The sequence below is a fragment of the Paramisgurnus dabryanus genome, chromosome 3, assembly GCF_030506205.2.
Source record: "Paramisgurnus dabryanus chromosome 3, PD_genome_1.1, whole genome shotgun sequence".
In the NCBI taxonomy this organism is placed as follows: domain Eukaryota; kingdom Metazoa; phylum Chordata; class Actinopteri; order Cypriniformes; family Cobitidae; genus Paramisgurnus; species Paramisgurnus dabryanus.
Window position 1 is genome coordinate 245,362 of NC_133339.1, and position 17,784 is coordinate 263,145.

At 37.7% G+C, this 17,784-nt stretch overlaps 2 long non-coding RNA genes across 2 annotated transcripts; both read right to left on the reverse strand.

The window, feature by feature from the left end:
- Positions 1–6,255: 6,255 nt before the first annotated feature.
- LOC135734072 (uncharacterized) lies at positions 6,256–7,707 on the reverse strand. Its single transcript, XR_010527122.2, has 3 exons — positions 7,532–7,707; positions 7,266–7,424; positions 6,256–6,667 (listed from the first exon to the last, which is right to left on the reverse strand). It is a non-coding gene; the product is annotated as an uncharacterized lncRNA (long non-coding RNA).
- A 3,615-nt stretch (positions 7,708–11,322) lies between these two features.
- On the reverse strand, positions 11,323–11,816 carry LOC135734079 (uncharacterized). Its single transcript, XR_010527128.2, has 3 exons — positions 11,775–11,816; positions 11,543–11,617; positions 11,323–11,461 (listed from the first exon to the last, which is right to left on the reverse strand). It is a non-coding gene; the product is annotated as an uncharacterized lncRNA (long non-coding RNA).
- Positions 11,817–17,784: the final 5,968 nt, after the last annotated feature.

Sequence of the window (17,784 nt, forward strand, 5' to 3'; positions counted from 1 at the left end):
GTTTAATATTTTCTTCATAATGGACCCAATAAATCAGATATGACTTCACAGGTGTGTGTTGTTGTTTTTCTGGTTGTTTTATGTAAATAAATGATTGTGTAGTGAAGATGTTATTTGACTTCCAGCCATGAGGGGTCGCTGTGGTTCCTCTGTGTTCTTCATTGATTTACTAAGTCCTTCATTAATCTGATAAATCTGTTGCTAGTCAACACATTAATTTTCCTTAGCATTTCTGGAAAAGGCTAAAAAATGCCTAAAAAGGACACCAATTGTACCGGCTGTGTTGATTGTATCTTAAAACGGTTTACATCATTCAAATCAAAAGAATTTCAGCTTTCCAAAGCTTTTTGTTTTTGAGTCGTTGTATTTGAAGTTTTCTGTCAAATAATGCAATGTCCCTCCCATGGTACACTGGAATTTTATTTAAGAAAGTAAGAAGTTTGCTTTTCCTCATTCATTTATTTCTCTGAATAAGATGTAGATGAAAACAAAGCGCTGTTCATGATCTCGTATATCTGCTGTTTGGTTTTGTGGTCTGTGTGAGTTTAATAAAGTTTATCAAACAGACAGAATCTGTAAACTGTTACACAGATGAGAGTAAAGAAGAATCGCTATGAGAGTTCAACACAATCTGAGTCTGAACAACACACAGGCTGTGTCTCAATCAGCTCCCTTGTTCAGTAGTTTGGGCACTGATCAGGGAGTCAATCATTTTAAGGGGTGTCTGTCTCAATCCAAAATCCTTCCAGTGCACTGGAACTTTGGTTAACGAAAAATTCTCCCAATACAACGCAAAACCCAGTAAGCATCGATGCCCACTTCTCCTTTGCTGGAAAACATGGGACCTTTTTTTAAGCCTTCCAACAGAAAATCACGTGATTTTCAATAAACTTTGTGAATTAAACTTAATGAAATGAGACATAACTTTTATAAAGACAAACATTTGTTTTTGTTTTAAATATAAACACACAGCGCTAGACAAAAAGGGACCACAATACTCAATATTTAAAAATATATTTAAGGCTGCAGCCTCCAGAGGTCGCATATGCAGGCTGCATACATCATTAAAGGAATATTCCATTTTCTTAAAAGAAAAATCCAGATAATTTACTCACCACCATGTCATCCAAAATGTTGATGTCTTTCTTTGTTCAGTCGTGAAGAAATTATGTTTTTTGAGGAAAACATTGCAGGATTTTTCTAATTTTAATGGACTTTAATAGAGCCCAACATTTAATACTTAACTCAACCACTTAAAAGTTTTTTTCAACGGAGTTTCAAAGGACTATAAATGATCCCAAACGAGGCATAAGGGTCTTATCTAGCAAAACGATTGTCATTTTTGACAAGAAAAATAAGAAATATGTACTTTTAAACCACAATTTTTTTTACAAAATACATTCATTTATCATGAATTCTGTGTAATTAAACCTAAAAAAAATAAGGCTACTTACCAACAGCACTACTCTGTATAAATTAATATTTTTTTTACGTAATTAAAATGTTACATTTTAGAACAGTTTTTGTCATAAATTTTCTTTGGGGGGCCGCGAAGGAATGCACTGTACACAAGGGGGGCCGCACGCGGAAAAGTTTGAGAACCACTGTTTTTACGTCAATCAGAGATGGAGAAACCGCAATCTCTTGCACACTACAAGTTTCAGTTAAAGGACTCACAAGCAAGTAGCAAAGCTTCCAAAGAATTCTGACAAGGCGAAACGAATTACGGTCAGTGGCGGGTTTTATCCGCAATTTAAATTTGCGCCCTTAAGCCTTGTTGGACCACCAGCAACTTTCTCGCTATGTGTCACCCATCTCTTCAGTGGGGCATTTCTAAATCTGGTTGTCATAAACAAATGAGTATCGTCCAGGCCAATGATCACTTTTGCGCATGTCGCTCGAAGTTGCCAAGCTTCCATTGAAATGAAAGATTGCGTCGTTCTGCTACTGCTTGTCGCTGGCGGTCTGAATAAGGCGTTACTCCTTTGTGGATAATCAAGAATTTTGCACAATGTTACAGGTTCTTGAGCTTGGTACACTTTGCCTTCACATCGCTATTTCAGTGAGACAGCGATCACCACACTATACAGTGAGTTAAAAGTCATATACACAAAAAGTTGGATTTAATTAAAAAAAACTTCGTCAAGTGGGTTCCACATAGCTTTGTTAAGTAATGTCAACAAATAAAATGTAAGTTGTATTTACTAAAAAAGTTTGTGTAAAATTGACAATTTAAATGTTGCATGGACTAAAGAAATCCTAGTAAAGTCACTATTATGAAACATTTAATTGATGAAAACAAAAGTAAAAATAATGATTTAATAACTCCATAACAACGAATCAATCAATCAGAGTGCAGCTGCTCAATACAACCTTTATTTAATTGCAGTTTATCAAACATATCACAAACATATTTGGAATGCAATGTAACATTTCAAACCATTTGTTGGTTTGTTTTTTTCTAAAATATATCAGAACAAGTTAATTAACTTAAACTTGGCCACTTATTACTCGGGTACCTATCTAATCATGCTACACTTTTGGAAGAGGGTACAACAATTCTGCCAGAACAACAATTTACCCATAATACACTGCAGCATCATCAGCCAATGAGATGCAAGTCTGTATTGGTTTTATTAATCTGTTACTTTTACGCAACAATGTTATATTGGCTGAACAAATAATTTTGAAGTAAAGCTGACAAGACACAGTCTTTTGTTGAAATTACTAAGTTAAATTAATCATATGCCGTTACTTGTGTTTGTTAAGTAAAGTGAACAAGAAATTATTTAGTAAAACTGACTCCAACCAAGTTCATTTTTTTGATTGTAGATTCACTTAGCAATACGGACAGAGTGACAATAACATGCAATGCATATACATCAATTACAACAGAATTGTCACTATTACGGCACACTAAATTACGGGTGATGGAAGCTTGTGGCTTGTGCTTTGCAAACTGTCTGTGCTGCGTTACTATCACACGAGGTGAGAAAAGGAGCAGCTAAAATCTTCACTCTCACTGAATCAGATATTTCACGTGTAGAGGATGTCAAAAACGCCCTTAAGCCTAAGAAAGATGCCACCCTTTTAATGTTAGGGGAGAGATGACACAAAGTTTGTGTAAGTACTCCATTGCATGCTAAACTGATCCAAGACATGAAAGAAAACACAGAGGAGACATCAGTGATGATCAGAGAGATAAAGAGGGTTTTCAGTGAGGACCTGAGCAAAAGACTGAGCAGGAGACCAGTCTCCCAAAAAATATGCTTCTCTTGACCCTCGCTTTAAGGGTACATTTCACAAGACTTTTTTAAGATGTAAAATACATATGTGAAGTTTTAGCTCAAAATACCATATAGATAATTTATTATAGCATGTTAAAATTTCCACTTTGTATGTGCGAGCAAAAATTTGCCGTTTTGGGTGTGTCCTTTAAAATGCAAATGAGTTGATGAAATGCAAACCGATCACAATGATGGTGGTTTGTTAAAATTGAAACTACATTGTGCTGTCAATTATTTGTTTCTCTCTCTCACAACCCTGAAATTTTGTCTCTAATACCGTTCATAAAGGTGTATTGTGAGTAGAGTGAATATGAATTCAATGAGTTAAAAATGGAATTAAGCTAGTGACAAGTATATATATTATATGAATGTACACAGCTGATGTGCAGATAAGATCTGTAAAGCTCTAGTGTGAGCATCTCTTCACACTGTGACTGAAGATGCATTGGCAACAAGATCTTCATACTCATACACATCTATGTGTTTTCTTTCTACTTCCTCTTGCAGCTTCATTTCTCTTCCAGTAAACCATAAGCCTCTTTCACACATTAATTTCACTAAATTTCTATACATTTACCAGAATGACTTTAACAGTAAATACAAAAATGTGTTGTTTACATTTAGGGCTGTTTATTGCCAACAATTTCCTGATATGTTGTCCTGCTCGTCCATTGTTGCTTTAAACAATGGACAATTTTTTTGTTTTTTTTATATGTGTTACCTACCTGTCCTTTAAGTTTATTTTGATTAAAGTTTATAAGTCTGGATCCAGAAGAATGAAATGGAAAACATAGATTTGAAAGTAAATAAAACAGAAATGATAAAAAATTAAACAGATTTTACAGAGCTCTATATATCAGTTTCATTGTATGCATACCAGTATAGTTTTTTTGTAAGGCATGTTTTTTAAAAACTACTTTAATGTCCTAATTTGACTATGGCCTATCTTGTATTCATCTAAACCTTGTCTAGGAAATAGTCCCAAAATGTTAAAAAGAGTGTTTGTGCAGGTGTATCTGTGAGTGTGGTGGCAGCTTTATTTAGTTACAAATACATTACTGTACAGCTTAAGTGGCCTTACTTACTAAATCTAAAATGACCAGTTTTATTAAGTGAAGCATAATTTAATTTATTTATTTAGAGTTGCATACCTAAAATTCTCTGTGTGTTCATGAATCTGCACTTACAATTTTCACCAGGAAAATAGACTATCAAGGTAATATAAGGACAATTATTGCAATTTAGGTCATACTAACAGTGGCAGAGCTAGACTTTTAAAACTGGGGTGGCAAAGGGGTGGCAAGGTATTATTTTGGGGGGGGTCAATATACAAAGTGTTCAATTACACTAAAAATAAATTATTTTCCACAAAATGTATATAGATTAAATTAAAGTTGTTTATTTTCCTAAATGTACACAATTATAGCCTATGTATTAAGCATACAGCAAAAATAGAACAAGTGGGATCTGTTTGGCCCTGATTTGCACCTGACTTTTGCTTCTTTAGAAAGAAGTTGGTAATATTGCTTTTTCTCTTCATTCTGCTGTCCCTAAAGGAAAACTTGGTTACACACCTCATGAAGAAACCAAAATTTGTGACAATTTGCTTGTTTTTATTTACCATAAGTACACCGTTACTAATAATACAAATACTAAAGTAATACATTACGAAAAGATCTGAGTATATTGAGGTCTAGCCTATTTAACAACACAAGGAAATTTGCTTAAAGACATCTAGACATGTTATGTTAAGGGAGGAGGGACCGAGTTTCCGTAAACTTTAATGTAATGATGTAAATAGACTTCTGTCCCTCACATTAAGCTATGGAATGGCTTTAGATGACTTTGTGAAATTATAATCCAACCCTCTCAGACCCAAGTCACCCAAACTGACGTGAAAAAAGCGCGAGGCACTGAAAAGCGCGCTGTTATATCCCTGTACTATCTCCATGGTGGTTTTATGAAGTTCAATATGCTGCATTACACGTGCCCATATGAATAAGCCTACCTAATACCTGTGATTGTTGCTGAACATTTGCTAACGACATGTTTTTTATTATTTTAGTCAGTTTCACAAGACTAGTAATGCTCATTGAAGTATTAATGCTAAGCACTACAGTGCAACGTCTCCCTTACTTTCCGTTAAAACAGTACTATGTTTAATTTAATACCAATAAAAGCTGTACATACCAGCAAAACACTCTTCATTGATCCTGTGTGTGCTACCGCGTTATGTTTTGGAGCACGAAGGAGCTGCGTGTCAGCTTAACCAATAGGCTTGTTTGACTTCAAGTGGCGCCTCAAGAATCGACAGCCGGATTACGTCAAAGTACCGCGAGAGCGATTCGCGAAATCATACGGAGGAGTTTGCTTTTAAGTCGCTCTTGTGGAACTTTGACGTCACCGGCTGTCGGTTCTTGCGACGCCGCATGAAGTCGAACAAGCCTAATGAAAAGTGTAGCAGCGCATTCACGTCCGCTGGGAGATTTGAGAAATGTTCGTAAAAATCAAACAGTGTAATGTTTTCAGGGGGGTGGCAACAGGCCCAGCTAGCAAAAATTGCGCGGGCCGAAAGCGGAACGATTAATGCTGGAACACTCGGCCGATCCTCGGCATGAATCTAGGTCCGATTGCTCTGCGAGCGCTCGGTTTTAACGCGCCCCGAAGACGCGGCCGAGCACTCAGTTTTAACGCGGCCCGATTGCGGAACCCCGAGTGAGAGGACGTAAGCTCCCCTCCAATCCTGTTCCTTATTTGGGCTTGTTTAATTGATTGATTTTATTGATTGGTTAATACTAAAATTGCTAAGCAACCATTATGCAACATTAACTGAAAATAAAACACACAAGGAAGAACAAGGATTTCAAATTTAATGCATTTTTTATTCACTTGAACACACATTCTCTCTCTCTCGTACACACAAACAGGTTTCCATGTTTTGTGGGGACATTCCATATACGTAATGCATTTTATACCATACAAACTGTATATTCTATTCCCCTTACCTGCCCCATTCCCTAAACCCAACCATCACAGAAACCCTTCTCCTACTTCACATTTACAAGAAACATCATTTTGTTTGATTTATAAGCTTGTTTCCTCATGGGGACACAAGGTCACAAAAATACTGGTATTCCTATCTTTGTGGGGACACAACGTGATAATTACCAGGTGCACACACACACACACACACAATCAGTTCAAATACGAATTTTCCAAAAATCAACATTTTTTAATTAAAAACATTTTAATTCATTGTCTGTCTATTGTCTGGATTCGGCCACCATCCCTGTCATATGCTAGCACCGACCACCTGGTGATGAGGAGCTCTATCTCCTTTTCTGTGTTATCTTTGGTCAGGGCATTCCGGCGGACTGCATCTGAAAAAAAAACAAAGATAGAAGAGGTCAGCATGACCATGTGATGTTACTCATAAAACCACCAAAACTTATTTTGGATGCAGGGCTCTACGCTTACATTTCTTTTTAGTTTAGGAGCACATTCAAAAATTTAGGAGCACATTCTGATCAATGACAAAATAACCTTCCCATTATAAGGAGATATTTGACTATAAAATTTTAACCTTATAAAATTTCAAATTCATAAATTGAGTTAGAATAATAAAAGGCAATCAGGAAGAATAAGTTACCAATCAAATGAAATCAGTAGCAACACAATTCATCTTTGCACTGCAGAGGTGGCATATAACAGAAATGTGGGATTTAGTTATATTTACAGACTGTTTAATGAGGCTCAGAAGTAGCATTAATGCATTTCAATTTATGATAATGTTATGATGTTAATGTTTTAAATAGAGTTTGAGTATAGAAATACAATTATGATCAGTCTTGAAGAAAAAAAAATGACTAACTTTTAAGACTAGTCTTAAAGGTTTATGCAACCAGCCACTGATCGAGTCAGTCGCCCTGTAGAGCCCTGGGATGTCACTACAGTGCCGTTTCCAGCACTGACACTCACCCAAAACCACACTTTTCAAAGTGAGCCCTTTGAATGCAGGCTTTCAGTTGACCCCACTTCAATTGATGAGTCTCGCCACGAAGAGTTCATTGTTTTTTTCAGGACCCACCCCACGGTGTCTTTAAGAGTCTTGTCTCCGACCATTCCAGGAAAAACAGTCTGAAACAAAAAGACATGTACCTTATTAGTTATTTAAGGAATATAGCATGAGTGAAAATGAGGACTGACTTTTAGGAATGATCTGATTAAACCATAATTTAACTCACCAAATTCTTCTTCTCATCTGGATTATTTAATGTCTCCTACAAACATTGTAGCTCCTCAATAGTTGAAAGTGGGAGCCCAAAATGTGTTGGGTCTGGGGTGAAGTCTGCAACTGCTGCTCTCTAAAAAAATCGAGCTGGATGAGGATCTCCTTAGCAATAGGCTTTATGCCCAGCTGCACTACTTCCTGAATTTCAGCCAGCTCCTTGTTTCCTGTCTCCCATTACTGGACAAACTGATAAATCCAGGTGTGTCTGATTATTGTTGTTATGACTACTAAGCTCAGGCACACCTGGATTAATCAGTTTGTCCAATAATGGCAGACAGGAAACAAAGAGCTGGCTGAAGTTCAGGAAGTAGTGCAGCTGGGCATAAAGCCTATTGCTGTAGAACACAAGAAAAAGCAGGCATAGCAGATTACTAGCAAAACATTGTACGTAGATATGTCAGAGTAAACAGAGAGAGATCACTTTGTATAATTCCTACCTGTAGGCACAGCCTCCTGAGAAGACCTGTGTTGTGTGTCATATACGTGTGTGCCATGTAAGGGTGGGGTGTGCTAAAAGAAAAGAAAAATATGTTTTAATCTCATCACATATACCAAATAGGAATAGGCAAAAAAAGTGAAAAAATGTATTTATTTTCATTACATTATATCTGAAAAGCATTCCGGTTGAAGGAACTGTCAATGTCCCGATTGGGCCAGTGCTGCATGATCATAAAAGTTTACATTTTGCACGCATTTTTAAGCCTTGTCAATTTAAGCATTCAAGCGAAAGAGAACTTGCATGCGCTATGTGAGAAGAGCACACACTAGAAGCGCTTACAGCTGCGCGACAGCGTGCAAATTACGAAATTAATTCTAGTTCTCTCCTTGCAAATTCACACATTTTTTAAAAAAATGCCGGCCTTTGCGAGTAAACAGACGGTTATGAGAAGAAGTAGAAAAAGAATGCATTCATTGCCTATCATAATTTGATCCTTGCATTAGTCTTAAAGTGGTAGTAACCTTCACCTGTCTGTGTTTTTAAATGTTAATCAAACTACAAAAGAGGAAGTCACTCCCTGCTTTTCACTGAATAACGATTTGTAACTTTGTGCAGATTAAATAAAGGTTAATCCTAATTAGTGAAGATATGCCGTGTTATTTTACATTTGATTACTTTTTTCAATTTCTGTATCTGAAAAATACTGTTAGACCTACCTGAAATGCACAGATTTCTTCATTTGTATCTTTGTTCTATTGTACTTATATTGCGTTGCTTGCATTTAATTTTTATTAACAACCATTAACTTGTCTTTAATCTATTAAATTGATATTAGTAGTTTTAGCTGTAGTATCAAAAATAGAATTGATAATTGTTAATTTTCACTGGTATTTAAAATATTGGGTGTCATAACCTTATTACAAGAATAAATGGGTAAAAACTACAAAAACTATTTCATTCATTTATTACTTTTTTTGTGGTGGGGCCAGTGAAAATGTAATCATTGAATCGAAAATCGCAATCCAATCAATTTGAGATCTAATGTATCTGAATCGATTTGAGACATCTGAAACAATACCCAGCCCTAATACCAAAGTGATTTTTTTCTCTCCATGGGCTATCTCGCCCTTCTTACTTGAAATCCAGTTTGGCCTGATGTCTGACTTCTGCCACCTGCTGCATGGGTTGGGGTGTCTGTAGGTGTAGCACTCAGGCTGTTGGTAATGGAGATTGGAGACCACGATGGTGGACTAAAGCCGCCTTTCCACTGCACACGACATACAGAAACGACAGTCGGAGTTCTCCCCCTAGTGGCAGTCGTAATGAAGTTTCAGTTTAATCGTATATGGGAGGAAGCTCATTCCAGCACAAGAGGCTTCATTCTAATATTTTTACCATAGTGGAATAAATAAATGAATGCAAATGAATGAAACAATAAACAGCTATGCATATATGACAAAGATTGCCAATTTTTTTGAGAGAACATATAAAGACAAGATTAAAATAATCACATACACAAATTAAATTAATAATGTATTTATTATCAGTAATCAATAGTGTTTTTTAAGGATTCAAGTGTAACTAATAAAGTTAAACCAAAAAGATTAATCATTTTCACCTCACACACAGTTTGTGATTGGAATACAATGAAAAACATAACTTCCGGTCGGCATATCGCATGCGGTTTAGTCGCACAAGTTCAAATTTTTTAACGCATCCAACCATCTAAACGGATCCGATATTTACGCATCCGCAGATGGTCGGCACCTCACGCATCCGCTTTGCGACTCTCCATAAGAAATGAATGACTTCCGGCTTATCGGCGGTCGTTTGTCGTATGCAGTGGAAAGGCGGCTTAAGCGCTGTGATGTTCGCTGAAAGGGGAGAAGCCCGTGGACCTACAGAATTTCTACCTGTGGGCACAGCCCCCTCACAAGACCTGTTTTGTGTGCCATGTATGTGGTGTGCTAAAAAAAAAGTTGTTTTAATTAGGGCTGGGTATTGGCAAGGGCCTCCCGATACGATACGTGTCACGATACATGGGTCATGATACGATACGTATCACAATACAATCAAAAATTTAAAAAATAGAGCTGAACACCTGCAGCTCTTTGAAAGCTGCAGGTGTTTTTAAATTTTCTGCCATTTTCTCACTCTGAGACATTGGCCGAATGGCCGTATATGGCAGACAACTGGACAGTGACAACTACAGCAGCGGCGAGGAGGTCGTTTGACGCACACAGAGGGATTTGATGGGTTTTTAAAATATCGACAGTAGAGACCGAAATATCGATACACTATTGATACAGCTAACTATCACGGTAGTTAGCTGTATCGATTTTTTTTTGCACAGCCCTAGTTTTAATCTCATCACACATATCAGTCATCAGTCAGATCATCGTCAACAAGCTTACTGTCGTTCTTAATACCTTGCAGCAAATTAGACAACGATTTAACTGCTTTGTGTCTCAGATTAGATTTAAAATAATGCATTTGATCAGCCATTCTTACCTAAGAGCAGTGTTTATTTTAGAACAGCAAAAGCAAGATTACCTGAGGAAAAAAGAAAAAAAGATTAGCATTGTACAAAACCATACATAATGTCTTATTATACTAAACCATTACAATTTCCGTTTTTTAGTCCAAGCCCAACCCAATAACCATTAGGACATTACCCAACTACCAGCATAACTGCACAGTGCATAAATTAGGGTCCATCAAGACATGTTTAAGTTTACACACAAATCTATAATTGTGACATTCCATACACTGGTATATATTAATCCGCGAATCACATGCGAGCCGAACCGTGGTTCGGATCAACTGCGATTTGTCACAGCACTACCAGCTAACATTTTGTTCCACTTAATTTTCTTCCAAAGAACACTATGCTTGTAAATATTAATCACGTAAATTGCATTTAATAAAAATTGCGTCCCATTATTTAAAATCCCAGCTAGTCAATGCTAGCTTTGTTCGCGCCATAAAAGTTGGAGCCACTTTCATATTATCCAAAATTTGCACTACTTTTCTCAGACATGATAAATAATTTGATGTTGTCCTAATTAATAATTCTTAAATGAATTATGAATTCTTTATGTTTGTTTCATCTGGAAAAAAGTACATGAACATGTCAAAGGAACATGAACGAATCAATAATAACCAACATGTAATCAGCAACAGTTCGAAATAGAGTTAATATATGATGTGACGGGAACTCGATTGAAACTATGCTTAGCGTGAATGTTGATACTTTTTAAGGAAACTGAACACAAGACTTACCTCAAGTTTAACGTATGGCGTAGGATCAAAAAGGGAATGGATGATTCAGTCAGGCGTTGAGTTTATCTCACCCGTTGTACAGACGTTACTCCAGTGATGAGCTGAGCGTGCTGACGCTTTCTGCAGTTACCGTTGAAATCGGCTTCATACTGGCAAAAGGGTCTGAGCCGAGCACCCAGTTTAAAACAGCCGCCAACGTACGGGATTCATCTTAAAATAATTTTTTTATATTTATCAGCTTACCCCGAGGCCATCCAAGATGTATGTGATTTTGTTTCTTCAGTACAACACAAATGTAGAAACTCCAACCGTTTCAGTCTGTATGCATGTGAATAGTAACAAAATCTCAGACAGTAAAAAAATGCACAGACAAATCCAAATTAAACCCTGCCGCTCGTGACGACACATTGATATCCTAAGAAACGAAACGATCGGTTTGTGCGAGAAGCCGAACAGTATTTATATAATTTTTTACCTCTAATACAGTACTATGCGTAGTCAAATGAGCCCGTGCACAGCACCTTCTTCTTTAGAGTTTTAATGGCGGGTTGCGAAGCAACTTCATAGGTGCATACCGCCACCTACGGTTTCGGGTGTCCCTGTATAGCCCTCAAGCCGTGCACCCGATACAGTAGATGGCAGTATGCAACTATGACGTTGCTTCGCAACCCGCCATCAAAACTCAAAAGAAGAAGAAGGCGCCGTATTAGAGGTATAAATTATATAATACAGTTCGGTTTCTCACAGAAACCGATCGTTTCGTGTATTAGGACATCAACGAGCAGCAGGGTTTAATTTGGATTTGTCTGTGCATGTTTTGTTTTTTACTGTCTTTTGTTATGGACAGACTAAAACGGTTGGAGTTAAAAATCTACATTTGTGTTAAAGAAAGTCGCCTTCATTGAATGGCATCCATTAAAACCATCCTTGATTTAACATAAGCCGAGTCATTTCCAAAAGTGGTCCAGATCATACAGCCAGAGCTGGGTTACCAGTTACGGTGAACATGAATCGGCCCAGTGCTTACAGCCAGAACAAAAATGAATGTGCCAGAGCGAGCTGCGGGGCACAATCGGCTCGGTTAACACACGCCGATGCCGAGTCTGAGCCGCACCTGCCGCAGGGCAGCCGAGCTCGGGCCGATTATACATGCTAGCTGGGGGGGTGGCAAGGACTTTGTCTGGGGTGGCAATTGCCACCCCAATTACCCCTCTGGCTCCGCAACTGCATACTAATTATTGCTAAGAATACTGTTTAAGATAGATAGTATGCAAATTGTGACACAGAGGATGTACGTGGTGCTACAGGGTGTTTTCACATAGTTTGTTTCAAGCCCTCCAAATGCTATCCCAGCAGTTCAATCTGCATATGTGAACCAACCAATTGATCTCAGACCACTCTAAAAGGACCCAATGAGGTCCAGGTGGTCTGCTTTGTGTGTGGTTTAGACATATATTAGAATCGACTGCTGCATAGAAAGCTGGGGTCTGAGTTCTTTTAAAGTTGTGATGTGAACAAGACAGTGTCTGAGATCACTTCAGTTCTGAAAAGGAACAAAATAAGAACTGGGTCCTCTTTGGAGTCCACTATATTGTAAACACCAAAAGGACTGAAGTCACATTTGGCTAATTCCTTTTCTGGTTCACTTTAAGTAAACTAGGTTTGGTTCTTATAAAATTAACTACATTTACATTTAGCAGATGCTTTTGTCCAAAGCGACTTACAAGTAAAGTAAACAGTAGAAGCAATTATAGCAACACAAGAACAGCAATACATAAGTGCACTGGAAATATTCTCATCAAGTCAAACAGTATATCCAAGGGTTAGTTAGTATTTTTTTAAGAATGTATGTAAGAATGTGCAGATAAAGATAAAAGGAAAATGGAGAAAGAAGTGAGGTATTGGCGGAAGAGATTGGTTTTTAGCCGATTCTTAAAGACTGCTACAGAGTCAGCAGATTGTTTCGCAACCAGCAGATCATTTCACAGATGTGAAACAGCTCCAGAGAAGGTATGCGATAATGTTTTTTTCCCTTTTTGAGATGGCACCACAAGCCATTGGTCAATGACAGAGCCCAGGGATCGAGAGGGTATGTAAGGCTGTATAAGCAATAGTCCAGGCAAACTAACTCATTTTGGAGCAAAAAATAGAAGTAATTGTAAAAGAATTTTTTTCAGCATAGATCATTTCTATGAGGTGTCCAGAACAACATACTAAAAGTCCTAAGAAATCCTAGTTGAGGAAATATGTTAATTTCTCATCAATCCGAAATGTGTGCCAATAAGGCCAGACTACAATACACCCCAATGGGGCTATTTTTTTCCTTTACTCCTATCAAAATGAAACTTTACACAATGAAAGTACCCATGAAAAGTAATTTTTTGTGTATTACAAGTTGCTTTGAAAATTAAATTTAATATGCAAATGAGCTATACACTACTCGAATATGCCCAAAATACACCCAAAAGTAACTTTTTGGTATTACAAGTTTCTTTTGAAATGAATTTGAATATCCATATGAGCTTTACACTTGTCCTACATATGTCCTAATTTGCATAGGCAGAAACATCATTCATATGTATGATAAATATATCGGCCCAATGTTCATCCAATCATCCTGCTGCTTTTAGACTGGCCTCTAACCTGAAAACTGCCTGGCTTGGTAGTTCCTGCCAGCTGTATAACCCCCGCCGGTATAATCTTCATGGTCACGGAGGAACACAAGCTTGAACAGAAGGGGAGGGTTGTGTTTTTTTTGTGTGTTTTTTTTTTTTGAAATTTTTTTGTTTTTTATCCAGCCTGGATCCTCAACCCCTTCTCTGTGGCTTTTGGTTCGGGCACCCCCATATCATTTCCTGGTTTGTTCTTTACTTGGTTCTTCCCCTCTGGGTTATATTTATCTGATAAAATTGCCTCACTAAAGCAATCTGAATTGCAGCACTAGCAAAATCTGTACAATTTAAATGCATGTTAAGTTAGAAAATAGATCAACACAGTAAATGCAGTAACAAAACACAAGAAAGACTGATACCTTTTTTCTTAAGGTCACTAGTATAACAGCATAAATGTACCTGAGGTTTCCTTGCAGCATTGATATGGGTAAAAGAATTGCATTGCAAAATACATTCATTACAATGCAGTGCAATTGGCCATTTATTTTGTTGGGGCACTATTATGGGTCAGTGCTGAAACAGTTTATATAAAATCCTCTTATGTTTCAGAATTTAAATGACATTTTATTAAGAACGTGTAATTGATTGTTTTCCATACTTACATTTTAATCAGGGAACGAAAACACTACCGTATTATAGATATTTATTTAAAAGCAACTAAATGACTTCAGACTTTTTCCATTCAAGATGACACGTCGAGCTCTTCAAACAATCCAACCCCAATCATTTTGAGGCTGTAAATCTACATCTCGTCTATTTGGCATAGGAAAGGGATGGCACTGAAAAAAGTAAAGAATGACACTAGCTTTCTCAAACAATCTAAGGTGTTCAGCCAGTCACAGGAAAATGTGGGAAAAGGCATCATCATTGCAGGTGAAAAAGCTCTAGTATCACTGTATGGGGCATATACTGTAGGATGAATCACTGGACATGCTAAGATACAGGCAATTCTTTATTAAAGTAACTCAGAACTCATCTCCAGTGGAACCTCAATCTCTCTCTCCAACGTCAGCAGCTGCAAAGTTCCATAGTCTTCAAGTCTTTTACCAAATTATGAAGTGGAAAGGGGAAATGAACTTATGGACCCAAAACCTTGGGGTGCCATATTTTGGATGGGAGACAGGGGCGGATCTACCGGGGTGGCACGGGGTGGCAGTTGCCACCCTAAATAAAAGCATTGCCACCCCATATGCCACCCCAGCGCGGGTATCCTAATATATATAATTTATACCCGAGTAGGCTCTTTTAACCAGAAAGGCAATGTAGTTTTTCTCTGCGTGTGTTTGGGGGTGGGAGACACATATCTGACGATGATTGGTGTGTGTGTCTTAGACGGGGTGGGACAACCACATAGCTGATGGTGATTGGCTTAATTTCCATTGTTAGCCAACCAGAGGCAGCAGAGTTCATACACAAGCATACAGTCAGTCCGAGCAGAAAGTCTTTTACAGTGTAAAAAAAAGTCCGCGCAGATTTGCCAACTTGGTGACTTGGTCGCTAGATTAAGAAACTTTTTAGACCCCTTTAGCGACTTTATTAAAAAAGCGACTAGGACAAATCTAGCGATCTTTTCTGGCGTGGTTGGAGACGTTTGGAAACTGCGGTGACAGGATGCATCGCCCCATCCAAGGCACTCACATGCAGCCCGGTTCTCGCGCTGCAGTCCATCCGTGATCCGAGTCGCACAAACCCGCAACAACAGAGCGATGGCGAATACAACGAGCTCAAAACAAAGGTAGCAGACGCAAGCACAAAGTATAAAAAGCACAAACGTTACTTTTCCATCGTTGAGGTGAAAGGCAAGAATGATTATGGACGTGCAACTTATGCCCATGAAGAAAGAGTCTCTTCACGTGACGTCTTTAGAAAGTAATTTTGATCTAATAAAGCACCTCACATCATCACATGCTGCCAAAACAAATTCTCTTTAGTGTCTTAAAGTGATTAAGTTGAGCATCACATCAGCAAATCAGAGTACTGAATACGGTCATATTTATAGATAAATGTTGCATCAGGATAAAAATACAAAAATTAAACTGATGTTAAATATTGCACGAGGTAGTTGCTTGGTAGTTAAAACAACTGAACTGCAGGTTTGTGTAAGCAGTAAATATATTTTAAGCAGTTCTTTCTAGAGTTAGCCCGTCATGTCTTGTTATCTACTGCAGCAATCAAAATATTCCATATGTGCATATGAAATCGCTCGTTATGATATAGTCTGATGTTTTTATTTGTCTTCATTAAGGAGACAAAACTATTCAGTGTTGTGTATGTTTAGAAAGCTTGAAAGACAACTTAATGCGGCATTTTCCAGGATATTATGAAAAGAAAGGCTGATATCCATTCTTTTTACCAAAAATAATAGAAAAATCAAATACTATGGGAGTGGAAGGTACAAATAAAACAGAAAAATATGTTGTGGAAGGGAAAGGAATAGATGAAGTAATGAAGGAAAGAAACATATGGATGGCAAAGAGCTAAAAAGAAGTGAAAAGACAGAAATCCATCATCAAGTGAGTGAAAGGATTAAAGAAGAGGGTTATGAGAGAAAGAGATGTTTGCCTTTCAAATATGTTTTACATTAATATAAACTAGGCAATCCTATTTTGTTTATATAACTGTCTTTATACCATTATGTTCAACCAGTCAGTGTTTTTAGAAATTGATAAGCTGTATGTATTAACTTAGTATTAAGACAAAGGGTGCTGCAGAGATGCTAAAGGTAGCTGCTTGGGTACTTACTTATAGGAACATTTGTTGTTGCGTTTATTAATGTTATAAAAATTTGAGGTCCAGTGTTCACCGAATATAGTATATATACAGTATATAATTTCTTGAATCCACGACAACCATGCAAGGACGCTTACTTCATTGCCACCCCTTGTAGTTCTCATGCCACCCCCTTGCCACCCCATAAATAATTTTCTAGATCCGCCCCTGATGGGAGATTAATGCCAATAATGACTGATCAGCCAAGCAGCGTAACGAGCCAACACCAGGTCACTTTTTGCCAGGCTGGGAGGACCAGCTTGTTGATTGTTAATCACTGCTATGTCTAAACACTTACGCATAGGTCTAAAAGGTACCAAATTGTGAAAAGCGCTATATAAATAAAATTGAATTGAAAAAATAAATAAATACATAAATAAGATGCTCACTTACATTATAGGCTATAGCGTTACATTATAACCACATTATAATTTATAGCGGCATTTTCCGGGCTTCAGTTCTTGATGGCATGATGCACACAGCAGCTCTAAACTTCAGCTCAATCATTACATACGCAGAAAGATTGATCCATACCATTTAAAATCATGTTTACTTACTGCTGCACTTTGTAGTTGATAGTTACGTCCACTGTAGTTGCAAGAAAGACTGCAGCACAAAGAGATGCAAATGCAAAAAAACATGGACTCCCTTGCACTACCATTTGTGGAGAATGTTGTGGTAATAGCTGTACAAACTCAGTTGCCTGATTTATCAGATGAATATGACCCAGAGGGGAAGAACTAAGCAAAGAACAAACCAGGAACTGATATAGGAGGTGCCGGGAACCAAGAGCCACAGAGAAGGGGTCAAGGATCCAGGCTGGATTTAAAAAAAAAAGATGTAAAAACAAAATCACCAAAAAACAAAAACACAAAAAAGGCCTCCCCTTCTGTTGCTACCTTGTCGTGGTGGGGAGGCTTGTGTTCCTCTGTGACCCTGAAGATTATACCGACGGGAGTTATACAGCTGGCAGGAACTACCAAGCCAGGCAGTTTTCAGGTTAGAGGCCAGCAGCAGGATGATTGGATGAACACTGGGCCGATA